The sequence below is a fragment of the Bidens hawaiensis genome, unplaced genomic scaffold, assembly GCF_021521415.1.
Source record: "Bidens hawaiensis isolate Kalapana, Puna unplaced genomic scaffold, B.hawaiensis_p1.1 tig00039005_1, whole genome shotgun sequence".
NCBI classification, from domain to species: Eukaryota; Viridiplantae; Streptophyta; class Magnoliopsida; order Asterales; family Asteraceae; genus Bidens; species Bidens hawaiensis.
In genome coordinates this window covers 1-14,286 of record NW_027496849.1, presented here as the reverse complement: position 1 = coordinate 14,286, position 14,286 = coordinate 1, and the positions used below count along the sequence as shown (strand labels likewise).

Below are 14,286 nucleotides of genomic sequence, written 5' to 3'. Positions count from 1 at the left end.
AATCGGCGGTGGTTGCAGGTGGCTTCTGATTATCATCATCATCATCGCCACCACAACCACCACCACAAAATCTCCAAAGAGGCAGTGATGACAGATCTGAGCCTCCTTTTTCTATATCTTATGTTCCAAAAATTTGAATCTTTTTAATTTCTTGTGTACTGTGGTTGAAGAAGGGGGTTTGGTGGCGGCAGCCGGTGGTGGTGGGCTGTGGTTGAAGAAAGGGCTGTGGTGGTGGTGGTGCTGGTGGTGTGGGGCTGTGGTGGTGGTGGGGCTGTGGTGGTGGGGCTGCGGTGGTGAGTGGTGTCAGGTTGGGTGGAGGTGGGGTTGGGTATAGTAGAGTTCTCTGTTTATTTTCTCGTGTACCAAACAAGAGAAATGATTCTCATTCTCCATACCAATTCTCTTTCTCTACAATTCCATTTCCATTTCTATTTTCTTTCCATTTCCATTATCTGTACCAAACACCCCCTAAAAGTAAATTTGTATTCAATAAAAAAATTGTAAGCAAGCCGAAAAACCACATACAACATTTAACGAAATGCATCTCACCCAAATGTTTTGAGATGTTTATAAACTTTTTCCCCCTCGTGATCAGGAAGGACATCAATACCTGGTCCAAGAACACATGATCAATGATCCAATTGCCGTATTAAGGATCATCTTCGAATGCCAGTTTCTACAAAATCATTCCATCATCATCATCTGATTCAATACCTTTACAATGGGTAATAATGCCATCTTATCTATGCTATGCCCTTTTCAAATTTTCATCTCCCTCTTAATATTAATAACGTAAATTTTAATAATACTAATCACATCAATCTGCCTAGGTTTCATAAACAACAATTTGATGATCCTAGCTTTTTTATGTTTTCTCTACCTTACCTTAGCATGCATTGAATTTTATTTGATCAACACATTTGATGCCACAATTTTAATTCTTTTTTTTTTTTTGCAAATTTCAAGCAAGTCATTACAAATTATGGACAAAATCTCATTGGCAATTGTTTGTTTACAATGTTGTTGAAAGCAATGGACTATGATGATTAATGAACATGCTTTTGTTTTCAGCCAAATGTAACGATGACAATTGTGCGGACTGTTGCTCTACCCACCTCATAGATGGAGATGGTACTATAAATGTAGCTGGACTCGAGAAATTTATGAAGGAAGTCAAGCTTTCCGAATGCGGACTTTCCTATGCCATTGTTTCCATCATGGGCCCACAAAGTAGCGGTACGTGTTTCAAACGCGACGGATTTTTGACATAGTTTGCATCAAAGTATCACTTTTTTAGTTATAGTCAACGCTTTTAGTGACACTTATTGTTTTGAACAGGGAAGAGTACACTTTTAAACCATTTGTTCTATACAAACTTTAAGGAGATGGATGCTTTTAAGGGAAGGCATGCATTTGTTCCATGCACTTATTAGTTCGCTTTTTATATAATGTTTGGTAAAGAATCTAACTGCATTGCGCGCGTATCGTATCAGGTCTCAGACCACCAAAGGTATTTGGATGGCACAATGCACGGGTATTGAACCTTGCACTGTTGTGATGGATCTCGAGGGTACTGATGGGAGAGAACGAGGAGAGGTTGCATACCGACACTTCTTTTTCATTAGATGAATATTATGCATTTAGTTTACTTCATCAATTATTTTCTATAAACCCATGTACATATATAGTACTTGGAGAATTATTGCATCCAATTGCAAGTTTGACTAGTATACATTACACAACAAGAACCTCACAAAAAAATAATCATATTTTGGGCTGTCATGTCTAACCTGTTAAATGAACATTTTGTGTTTGGGTTAACTTGCTTAGCCTGTTTAATTAAATGAGTTGCACTTGTGGGCCCGTTTAAAGCTAAAATAGAAAATTAAAAATATTATTTATAATGTCAACCAGCCAACCTGACACGATTGTCACCCCTGTGACCCATAGCTCACTTTTGCATTTTTTTTGTTTAGGATGATACAGCGTTTGAGAAACAAAGTGCACTTTTCGCTCTTGCAGTTTCAGACATAGTGCTTATCAACATGTAAATCTAGCAGTTATATATTATTTTAAAAGTTTTATAAACTTGTGTTTCATTCACATGTGGAATTTTGTATTATTAGGTGGTGTCATGATATCGGTCGTGAGCATGCTGCAAACAAACCTCTACTAAAAACTGTATTCCAGGTAATCATGTGTAGATCCTTCTTTACAAAACTATTGCCATATTGATTGTAAATTTCCCAAATGTTAAGTTATGATTCGCCATTTTCAGGTCATGACACGACTATTTAGTCCACGCAAAACAACTATGATTTTTGTCATACGTGACAAAACAAGAGTAAGTAGATTTACTGGTATATCATGTATCAAATTTAATCATCTTCTATGAAGGCGAAGCTAATATTATTTGGATATTTTTCTTTTTGTTTCTATAAAGACGCCTTTGGAAAATTTAGAGCCTGTCTTGAGGGAAGATATCCAGAAGGTAAAGTTCCGTTATGTCATACAAATTTATCATCTAATTTACTGATGCAGTCCTAAAATATTTTATATATGTTTGTTTGCCCCTAGATATGGGATTCTGTTCCTAAACCAGATGCACACAAGGAAACACCACTAAGTGCATTTTTTAATGTAAGATACTGATGATGTTATTCATTATCGTCTCTTGACAGTTTAATGATTCATATGATTTTTTCTTGCCAATCGGATAAGTAGATCGAAGTCGTTGCTCTTTCTAGTTATGAAGAGAAGGAAGATCAATTCAAAGAGCAGGTAAAGTGAAGTCCATACACATTTAACTAATTATTGTGGCATACTGGCATGCATTTTTCTTAATTTTTTATTATTTTTTTGTAAAAGGTGGCCAACCTCAGGCAGCGATTCCAACATTCTATTGCACCCGGAGGGCTTGCAGGTGACAGACAGGGAGTTGTTCCCGCTTCCGGATTTTGTTTCAGTGCTGAACAAATCTGGAAAGTTATCAAGGAAAATAGGGATCTTGATTTGCCTGCTCACAAGGTCTAACATTTTTCAAAGTTTATATTATATATGTATTCCAAAGTGTTACATTTCATTTCTGTTAAATGTTACTGCAGGTTATGGTGGCAACCGTACGATGTGAAGAGATTGCTAATGAGAAATACGCTGCCTTTTCTAAAAATAAGGTTCATTTTTTCATATCTAGTTAATTTTAGCTTTTAATAATATTATTTTTCTAGATTATTTTAAGTCAAAACTTAACTGTTTATTGCAGGATTGGTGTGAAATAGAAGAAGCCGTACAGTCTCAACTTGTGCCTGATTTCGGAAACAAGATAAGTGTGCTGCTTGACACTTGCTTTGCAGGGTATGCACATATCTACACCCTTAATGCATGTCTTTTGAACTTTTTATTTTATTTATTCTAATCTAAAAAACACTTCAGTTATGATGACGAGGCTGCGTTTTTTGAGGAAGGCGTTAGGAATTGTAAGCGGAAACAACTCACAGAGAAATTGTTGCTAGTAATGTCTCTTAACTGCAACAAATGTTTATTAAATATTGAAGAAACATGAAATGAATCTGACCCGATCCAAGACAATGTTCCTCGGTCTTCGAGATGAACGAACCACGACTCGATCTTCTTCTCCGGTAGCTTGAGATCTGCAATGGTTTTTGGGAGTGTAGAGGTGACTGCTAAGAAATCTCGAGGATCTCTTGTTTACAGACACAAAAATGGTTATGGTGGTGGCTCTTATTGAGAATCCTCTTTAATAAGGAGGTGGAGACCTCCTTATATATGGAGCCTCATGGCCACCATCATGGTACCCTAATGGGCCTAGCCCAGTTAGGGTTACCTCCACAAAACCCCCTCAGCCCAATAATGTTGTATTAGTCCATATAATAAAATAAGCCAGACATAATAAATTAAGGTCGTAAGCCGGGTTTAGTACCATACCCCTACAAGCCCCCCAAGTCCAGTGTTGCTCCTAGGCGTGCAAGCGTTTAGGTGGAGCGCTGGACTTCATAAGGTGTGTTAGGATATGAGGCGGTTTTTTCCCCTTTCTTCGGCCTTGTCTTTATTGTCTTTTAGTTTTGAGAGGTTTTCTCCATGATGGTGACATGTTGTGATCCTTATGATAATAATGGTGCACTGGCATGAATAAGATATAGCACGCATCATAACAATAGTGGCGCGGGGCCTGATAAAAGATAGAGTGCGCATCTCGATAATAATGTAATGCAACTTGCGTGCGAGGCAGCTTACGAGCTATAAAAATAATGAAGCTTGCGCGCGAGGCGACTTACGAGCTATAAAATAATGAAGCATGCGTGAGTTGCGGCTTATGAGCTATAATATGATGATAATGACTGGCCCACAAGGCCCTCTTCTACGCAGGATGACTATCCCAACTTGTTTTCAAAATAATAATGAAGGCACAAACGGCCAGATAATAATAATAATGTCATAGGTGCTTGTGCGACTCGTAGCTGAACCTGCAAAAATATATCAACTAAAAGTGGATGTATTACAAGGTTCCCATCCTCGGGCAAATTATGAGGTGTGCCCAACCTACGTTGGCGCGTGGCCGTTTGGGATATTATTAGGCTCCCGACCTTTATGTTTGGCACGTGGCCGTGTGGGATATTATTAGGCTCCCGACCTTTATGTTTGGCGCGTGGCCGTGTGGGATATTATTAGGCTCCCGACCTTTATGTTTGGCGCGTGGCCGTGTGGGATATTATTAGGCTCCCGACCTTTATGTTTGGCGCGTGGCCATATGGGTTTATAAGTATTCCCAACCTTTAAGTGTGGCGCGTAGCCGTTTGGGATATTATTAGGCTCCCGACCTTTATGTTTGGTGCGTGGCCGCAGATGCTGGAGCTTTCATGAGGTTGCAGAGGCGACTTACGTTGTTTTGATCCACTGACTTGCATTAGTGACCTGCGAATGTTCATAGGTGACCCGCGGTGTTCATAATGATCCGCGGTGATCGGTGTTCGTCTAATGGAGTGTTGATCTGAGGTGCGCGCATGCATGGAGGCGGAGTGGTGATCTAAGGTCACGTATGCATGGCGGCGGAGTGGTGATCCGCGGGCGCGCATGCATAGCGGCTGAAAGTTGAGCGCGCATGCATGGCGGAGAGTTGAGCGCGCATGCATTGCGGCGAGTTGAGCGCGCATGCACGGCGAAGGGTTGCGTGCGCATGTATGGCGTTGGAATCTTTCATAGGTGGAATGTTGATCCGCGGCTGCATGCATGCATCGTGGCGAAGTCTTCCACAGGTGGTGGAGTGTTGATCTGTGGCTGCACGCATCATGGCGGCGAAGTGTTGACGCGCGGCTGCGCGCATGATGTATGAAGGCGTAGTGCACTATCAGCAGCGGCACGCAAGCATGTCGGTGGAGTGCAACATGTGCATGGCGCGCATGCATGGCGGCGGATTGTTCATCTGCGGAAGCGCACGCATGGCGGCGTAGAGTTGATCAGCGGGACACGCATGCATGCACGGTGACGCGATGATCCTTAGCTCGCATGCATGGTGACGTATTGTTGAAACCCATCGGCGCACATGAACGGTGGTCGGGTGCTTACCTGCGGAGCTTGCAGGTGACCCGCCTTGGTCAGAGTTTGTTATGTCGGAGCACGGCGCCCATGAATGGTGTCGTCTTCCAAGCTCATATTGTACTATTTTTGACCCGCATGGGGTCGTCTTCCAACCCGCATGGGGTTTTGATCCGCGGTGCGCATGCATGGCGGCGGAGCGGTTACTCGCGGGCGCGCATGCATTGAGGCGGAGTCTTCTGCGTAAAACCGAAGGCATGGAGTCGTCTTCCGACCCACATGGTGGTTTCCGCGGGCGCGCATGCATGGCGACAGAGTGATGACTCGCGGGCGCGCATGCGTCATGGCGGAGCATGGATATTTCCGCGGTGGCGGAGTTTTTCCGAGACTGTTAACTTTAGTTGCTCCGGTGGTGATGGAGGAGCACCGATATGCGTGTGTGGGGTACTCTTTCTTCATCACATAAAGGTAAAATTTTTGGGAATGATTAAAAGTTGGAGTGTGTTGTTTAGCGATGCGCATGCACGGTGGCGAGGTGTTGGATCGCGGTGATGCGGTGCTCGGCGCCAGCGCGTATGCGTGATGGCGCGCTGCTGCTTCATAGCGGTGGAACTCATGCATGGTGGCATGCACCATGGCGGCCAGATGGTTATCCGCGGTGGCGTGTACGCGTGGTGGCGCAATGACATTACCCGGTGGCGAGGTTCACTTGTCGTGGTGCGCATGAATGTTAGCATTGTATTGAACCACGGCGAGCGCATGCGCGGTGGCGGAGAGTTGTGCCACGGTGATCATCACAACTTGCGGCTTGCTTGCCGGAGCAGAAGGCGGCGTGGACTCTAATTGCCCGCCATGTTTTTGTTTTTTCCGGTGATAAGTTTTTCAATGAAATTCTTGGATGATGATAAGAAAATTGAAAACTGGACCCACCGGGTATTTAGGATCCTACCTCCACTAGTCCCCCTAGTCCAGTGCTGCTCCTGGGCGTGCAAGCGGTTAGTTGGAGTTCTGGACTTATTAGGAGTGCTTGTACGGTTTTTTGGACCCGGTGCTTCCCAAATGTACCTTTTTGCATATGTATACTTTGCTTCGGGTTATAAGAGGTTTAATAATGATGGCGTGTTGAGCGGAGCGGAGCCGCGTTCAGTCTTGTATTCGGCGCGAAGCCGTATGGGTTTATGAGGATTCGCAACCTTTAAGTTTGGCGCGCGGCCGATGGCCGTATGGGTTTATGAGGATTCGCAACCTTTAAGTTTGGCGCGCGGCCGATGGCCGTATGAGTTTATGAGGATTCCCAACCTTTAAGTTTGGCGCGTGGCCTTATGGGTTTATGAGGATTCCCAACCTTTAAGTTTGGCGCGTGGCCTTATGGGTTTATGAGGATTCCCAACCTTTAAGTTTGGCGCGTGGCCTTATGGGTTTATGAGGATTCCCAACCTTTAAGTTTGGCGCGTGGCCTTATGGGTTTAAGAGGATTCCCAACCTTTAAGTTTGGCGCGTAGCCGTATGGGTTTATGAGGATTCCCAACCTTTAAGTTTGGCGCGTGGCCTTATGGGTTTATGAGGATTCCCAACCTTTAAGTTTGGCGCGTGGCCGTATGGGTTTATGAGGATTCCCAACCTTTAAGTTTGGCGCGTGGCCGTATGGGTTTATGAGGATTCCCAACCTTTAAGTTTGGCGCGTGGCCGTATGGGTTTATGAGGATTCCCAACCTTTAAGTTTGGCGCGTGGCCTAATGGGTTTATGAGGATTCCCAACCTTTAAGTTTGGCGCGTGGCCTAATGGGTTTATGAGGATTCCCAACCTTTAAGTTTGGCGCGTATGTTACCCGCGGTGATCGTGTCGAAGCAAACTTGGCCTGCGGGAGCCGTACCTGACCGGCCATTTCTTTGCTCAGAGCGTACATGTGATCCGCAAAAGCCGGGTTTGACCCGCGGAAGCTTTCTTGTGACCCGCAGAGGTTGTACTTAAGCTGCTGGAGTTTCTCGCCATGACCCGCGGAGGTCAGATTTGATCCGCGGTTGCGCGTTAGTGACCCGCGGTATGTGAGGTTGGTCCCTTCCAACATTTAAGTTGCCTGCTAGAGTTATTCATTGATCCGCGGGAGTTCACAATGTGATCCGCCAATTATTATTTAGCGCGTGCGGCATGCTATGGCGGAGTTGAATCGCCGGAGCACGCATGCGGCTTGTTTGTTTCGCGAACGGCGTGGAGGTTGATGTTGATTGCGGAAGCTAAAGTTGACCCTTGAGGCTTTGATTGTGCCTTTGTTTCACGGGAACTTTGCTTGCGGAAGCAGAAGTTGATTGCGGAAGCTAAAGTTGACCCTTAAGGCTTTGATAACGCCACGCGGGAACTTTGCTTGCGGAAGCAGAAGTTGACCCTTGAGGCTTTGATTGTGCCTTGCGGGAACTTTGCTTGCGGAAGCAGAAGTTGACCCTTGAGGCTTTGATAACGCCACGCGGGAACTTTGCTTGCGGAAGCAGAAGTTGACCTTTGAGGCTTTTATTGTGCCTTGCGGGAACTTTGCTTGCGGAAACAGAAGTTGATTGCGGAAGCTAAAGTTGACCCTTAAGGCTTTGATAACGCCACGCGGGAACTTTGCTTGCGGAAGCAGAAGTTGACCCTTGAGGCTTTGATAACGCCACGCGGGAACTTTGCTTGCGGAAGCAGAAGTTGACCCTTGAGGCTTTGATTGTGCCTTGTGGGAACTTTGCTTGCGGAAGCAGAAGTTGATTGCGGAAGCTAAAGTTGACCCTTGAGGCTTTGATTGTGCCTTTGTTTCACGGGAACTTTGCTTGCGGAAGCAGAAGTTGATTGCGGAAGCTAAAGTTGACCCTTAAGGCTTTGATTACGCCACGCGGGAACTTTGCTTGCGGAAGCAGAAGTTGACCCTTGAGGCTTTGATTGTGCCTTGTGGGAACTTTGCTTGCGGAAGCAGAAGTTGATTGCGGAAGCTAAAGTTGACCCTTGAGGCTTTGATTGTGCCTTTGTTTCACGGGAACTTTGCTTGCGGAAGCAGAAGTTGATTGCGGAAGCTAAAGTTGACCCTTAAGGCTTTGATTACGCCCGGGAACCCCTTTGCTCGCGGAAGCAGAAGTTGACCCTTGAGGCTTTGATTGTGCCTTGCGGGAACTTTGCTTGCGGAAGCAGAAGTTGATTGCGGAAGCTAAAGTTGACCCTTAAGGCTTTGATAACGCCACGCGGGAACTTTGCTTGCGGAAGCAGAAGTTGACCCTTGAGGCTTTGATTGTGCCTTGCGGGAACTTTGCTTGCGGAAGCAGAAATTGATTGCGGAAGCTAAAGTTGACCCTTAAGGCTTTGATAACGCCACGCGGGAACTTTGCTTGCGGAAGCAGAAGTTGACCCTTGAGGCTTTGATTGTGCCTTGCGGGAACTTTGCTTGCGGAAGCAGAAGTTGACCCTTAGCGTTCATAAAGCTTCATTCGCAACGTGGAAGCAAAAAATGACCCGCATGAGATTATAGTTGATCCGCGGGGAGCGATTTTGATCCGCGGTTGATTGAAGTTGACATGCGGGGGCTATGGCGGAGAGTAATCGCCGGGAGCGCGCATGCATCCCGCTGTGGCGGAGAGTAATCGCCGGGAGCGCGCATGCAACCCGCTGTGGCGGAGAGTAATCGCCGGAGCGCGCATGCAACCCGCTATGGCGGGGAGTTGAGCGCGCTTGCATGGCGGGAGTTGAGCACGCATGCATGGCGAAGGGTTGAGCGCGCATGCATGGCGAAGGGTATAATTTATTTGAAACCCCAAAGTGGGATAATATTGATGGCTATTATTTTGAGGCTATACACAACCTGTCATTCTCCTAGAAGATGCCTTTCCACATGAGTCAAAGATATGCAAATATGATGGTACCCACTGCAAAAAGAATTGTACCTGTGTATTCCTTTTTTACACCCAAATTTTGCTTTCTGACTATAGATCTAGAACTTATTCCAGCATTGAACACTGAAAAATCAGATCTGGATCCGGCACCCATTGCGTATGAACGCAGATCTAGAGAGACAAACAAGAATATCGAACGTAACTGTTGCTCAAACGGAATCAGATCTGAAGGAATTAGACCCAGATCTAACCTCCGTCACTCTAGAAACACAGATCTGGACATGAAACGGGGAAGATTGAGGTGTGGTTCGTTACCGTCCCACGGATGGCGCCAATGAAGAAACATGAAATAAATCTGACCTGATCCAAGACAATGTTCCTCGGTCTTCGAGATGAACGAACCACGACTCAATCTTCTTCTCCGGTAGCTTGAGATCTGCAATGGTTTTGGGGGTGTGGAGGTGACTGCTAAGAAATCTCGAGGATCTCTTGTTTACAGACACAAAAATGGTTATGGTGGTGGCTCTTATTGAGAATCCTCTTTAATAAGGAGGTGGAGACCTCCTTATATAGGGAGCCTCATGGCCACCATCATGGTACCCTAATGGGCCTAGCCCAGTTAGGGTTACCTCCACAAAACCCCCTCAGCCCAATAATGTTGTATTAGTCCATATAATAAAATAAGCCAGACATAATAAATTAAGGTCGTAAGCCGGGTTTAGTACCATACCCTGGAAATATTATGATATATTATATGTTTATATCAAAAATGTTATCATCTTGTGTTCTGTCTAGCTTGTTGAACCGGCTTATCAATCAACATTGCAACACATGAGGTCCGAGACACTTGAAAAATTCACAAAAGCATTTGAAGACGCGTTGAGTAAAGGACAAGGGTTTCAACTTGCTTCCCATGATTGCACGATATCAGTAATGAAATCATTTGATGAACAATGCAAAGGTATTGAATGTGAATTTAGTATTATGATGCCATATTGTTGTACTAATACATATGAATGAATCTAAAGGTGCCATTATCAAGCAAGCTGACTGGGACACATCCAAAGTGAGGGCTAAAGTCTCTCAGGATATCGAGTCACATATTGCGGATGTCCGTAATTCCAAACTGTGTGATCTTATTGCATTATATGAGGTAATTAATAGCAGATTAATTTCACATATTGATGCTTTTTTATAAGATAAATACCAGCACTAGAGGTGATATTTGACCCGTTTACTTATGATGGGTTGTTCAGGGTTGTGTAATGATTTGAATATCACCCAAAGTCTTTTTAAAGCATACAATCTTTTAAATCATTTTATTCATATACTTGTGTTATTATTGTGATGCTATCAACCTAGGGGTGGCAATTTCTGACACGACACGAAAATAATCAGGTTTTGGGTTGGGATATATAACGCATTTTAAAAAATGGGTCTTGTTTTGGTTGGCCTATTTAATTAAATGGGTCGTGTTAGGGTTGACCTCTTTTACCCGTTTAGTTAAACAGGGTGACATACCAACCTGTTTAGTTAAACAGGCCAACCTACTAATCTGTTTATGACCCGTTTACCCATTTGTTTCCAGCCCACCAACTCAATTAACACATTTACAACTTGGTTATCACCCGCCAGCCCGTTTGGCACGTTTACAATAGGGGGCTAAACGGGCCGGTCACCGGTGTTCGGATTACACGATTTAAAGTGCCTGTAGGTTCGTGTTGATGGTTTTGACACATAAAAATATGGGTCCTGTCCGGGTTGAACAATTCAACCTGACACAATTGACACCAGCCCGGCCCGTTTTGACATGTTATTCCCCACACTAAACCACCTTGTTTAACCTTGCATCCTAATGATTATTCTGCAGTCAAACTTAAAGAATGCATTACACGGGCCTGTGGAAGCTCTTCTAGAAGGGGCTGCTGCTGATACTTGGCCCACAATCCGGAAGCTTCTAAAAAGTGAGACGAAAACCTCTCTGTCTAAGTTCAATAAAGCACTTGCTGGTTTTGAAATGGATGAAGATGCAAAGCAAAATCTACTAGCAACATTGGATTGTTATGCAATAGATGTGGTTGAAGGGAAGGCTAAAGAAGAAGCTGGTAAAGTTATACATAGCATGAAGAAGAGGTATTGTGCTTGTAATATCATTGCATCAATCCAAACTAGAGGTGGCAAGCATGACTCGTATACCTGTAAATGGGTCGATTTGGGTCATGTTTTATTTTTAATAGGTTAAATGGTTTAAGCTAAATTTGAATGAAAATAACTAAACAAGTCAAACGGGTTGAAAGTCATGATTGGATATTTAAATGCACAAAGGACATCGTTATGCTAATCATATTTAACTCTTTACTCTCTAGTTATTATAACTTTAAAAAAATATACGCATAAAAAAGTGTTTGTGGGTTGGCCCAACCCGACCAGACAAATTTTGGCCTGCACTACATATATATATGTTTTTAACTAGTGGTGTAAACAGGCCGGGCTGAACCTGAACTCGTTTAACTTACAGGAGCTCGAGCTTGGCTCGTTTTGAGCACTATATCTAAAGCTCGAGCTTGGCTCGTGAGTATATTTTCAAGCTTGAGCTCAGCTCTGGCTCAACTTGTTTATCATTTATGAATTATTCATATACATTTATAATTATTTTTATAAATGTATATATGTGTGAACCCTCGGGTGGGCAAAAGTGAAATTGCACTAATTTTGACGTTATTTTACTATTCTCGTGAAAATAACGTTAAAAGTGGCTGAAGGTTAATCAGGCATCATTTGGTGGCGTTGATAGCCGAAAGACAAGGGTACATGCACCATTCGGCGGGTGTCCCGGTGGTTGAGTGTTATGTGCCTTGTGTCCAAGGCTTGATGCAAAACTACTATCGAGCCAGGGTCTCACAAGAAGCAACCTCTCTATTCCTACGGGGTAGAGGTAAGATTATCTACATCTTACCCTCCTTACCCTCCTCAGAACCCTACCATAGCTTTGCTATTGGTGGGATTTACTGAGTATGATGATGATGATGATGGTTATTTTTATATATTTAAATATAATTATTTTGCCACCTCTTATCCAAGTAATTTTACCTGTGTACTTTCTCATATCCTAATAAACTGAACACACAGGTTTACAACAATTTTCAACCATGATAATGATTTAATGCCACGAACTTGGACCGAAAGGAAGATATTCGTGCAATTAATAAAACTGCTCGCACCGCTGTAAGAATTATTGGATTATATAATGCATGGTTAAAAAACAAGTCCTATTTTATCATGCATAAACATCTTTCAGGCTTTGAAGTTGCTCGCTGTGTTGGCTGCTATTCGTTTGGAGGATTATGGCGATAGAATTGAGACGACACTAGTCCAAGCGTTAGCGGACCCCACCAACGCCCCGGATAAGAACTCCAACTTGCAAAACCCTTTGGCCACAAGCAAATGGGAAAAGGTATCACGACACTTATCATAATATTTGTTCATCTATTGCATTATAAAAATGATCCTTTTATTGAAGACGTTGGCGGTTATTTTGTTTACTCCCAGATTCCGGACTTAAAGACATTGATAACTCCTGTCCAATGCAAGACTTTGTGGAATCAGTTTCAGAAAGAGACAGAATATGCTGTTACTCAAGCTATAACAGCTCAGGTGCCATTTTAGTTATTTTAGCAGTCACAAGGTTACTTTGTTACTAGGAAGTTACATATATTTGATGATATATGACACATATTGTAGCTATATAATGCTTTCTTTTTGCGGTTTATTTCATCTTAAATTTTTTTTTGTCTTCTATTTTCAATGTTTATCAGAAAGCTAACAAGCAAAACAGCAGTTGGCTACCACCTCCATGGGCTATACTTGCCTTGTTTGTGCTCGGATTCGACGAATTTATGACTCTTTTGAGGTTTGTTTTATTTAATCGTGTCTCCGTCTTCATATTCTCAATCATTATTACTAAATCCTGGTCATTTTTTTGTCTCGCTTTCAGGAATCCGTTGTATGTGCTCGTTCTCTTCGTCGGTTTTCTGCTTGTGAAAGCCTTATGGGTTCAAACAGGCATAGGTTCTGAATTCCAAAATGGCATGGTGTGTGTTAATAACTAACTTAACTGTTATTTTCATTTTGCGGGTCCCGTTTACTTAATAATGAGCCAAATTTGATTATTTTTCTCTTTGATGGGTCAGACAAGTAAAATAAAATAAAAATGGCCCAAAAGGAACGGGTCCGATGCATAAAACCTTCTAAACTATTTTATTAAAATAGTCAAATTATTACTAAGGTAATATATTTTGTCTACTTATCATATTTGTCACAATAATTATCTGTAAAACGTTCAAAAAAATGTATGTCAAGTCAATATGGCGTGACCCATACGCAAAATTACCTTTTTGACTCTTTAGCCGCCCAAGATACCACCTCCAATAAACAAATGGAAACTAAACTTGACTTTGTCTCTAACTGCTTGTTTTTCTTGTATGAATTGTGCCTCCAGCTTGCAGGGCTTCTTTCTTTAACCACCAGGCTTCTTCCCGCCTTCATGAGCATCCTCAGAAAACTGGCGGAGTTGGGAAACAGAAGAAACTAACAAAAACCAATGAGTCAGTTCATTGGGTAAATGAACTTCTAGATACATACATACAACTATAGTTGTTTCTATAGTTTATGTCAGGTTTTCAGTAACATGTCCAATGAACGTTATTTTATTTTTAGACATTTTTCATGGTGATTTTACTACGATAATCATGACAACTTAGAAGGTATGGTCCTAAGAATATACCTTCTCAGTTACAATACTTTGTTGTGAAATCAACCTCATATTCGTATTATATTGTACAAATATTTGTTTTATTATATTTAATAAGGATTTACACCTTTGCT

The 14,286-nt window shown here is 42.9% G+C and overlaps 1 pseudogene; it reads left to right on the top strand.

The window, feature by feature from the left end:
• The first annotated feature begins 721 nt into the window (after nt 1–721).
• Nucleotides 722–13,993, top strand: LOC143590824 (protein ROOT HAIR DEFECTIVE 3-like; annotated as a pseudogene).
• The last annotated feature ends 293 nt before the right edge of the window (nt 13,994–14,286 follow it).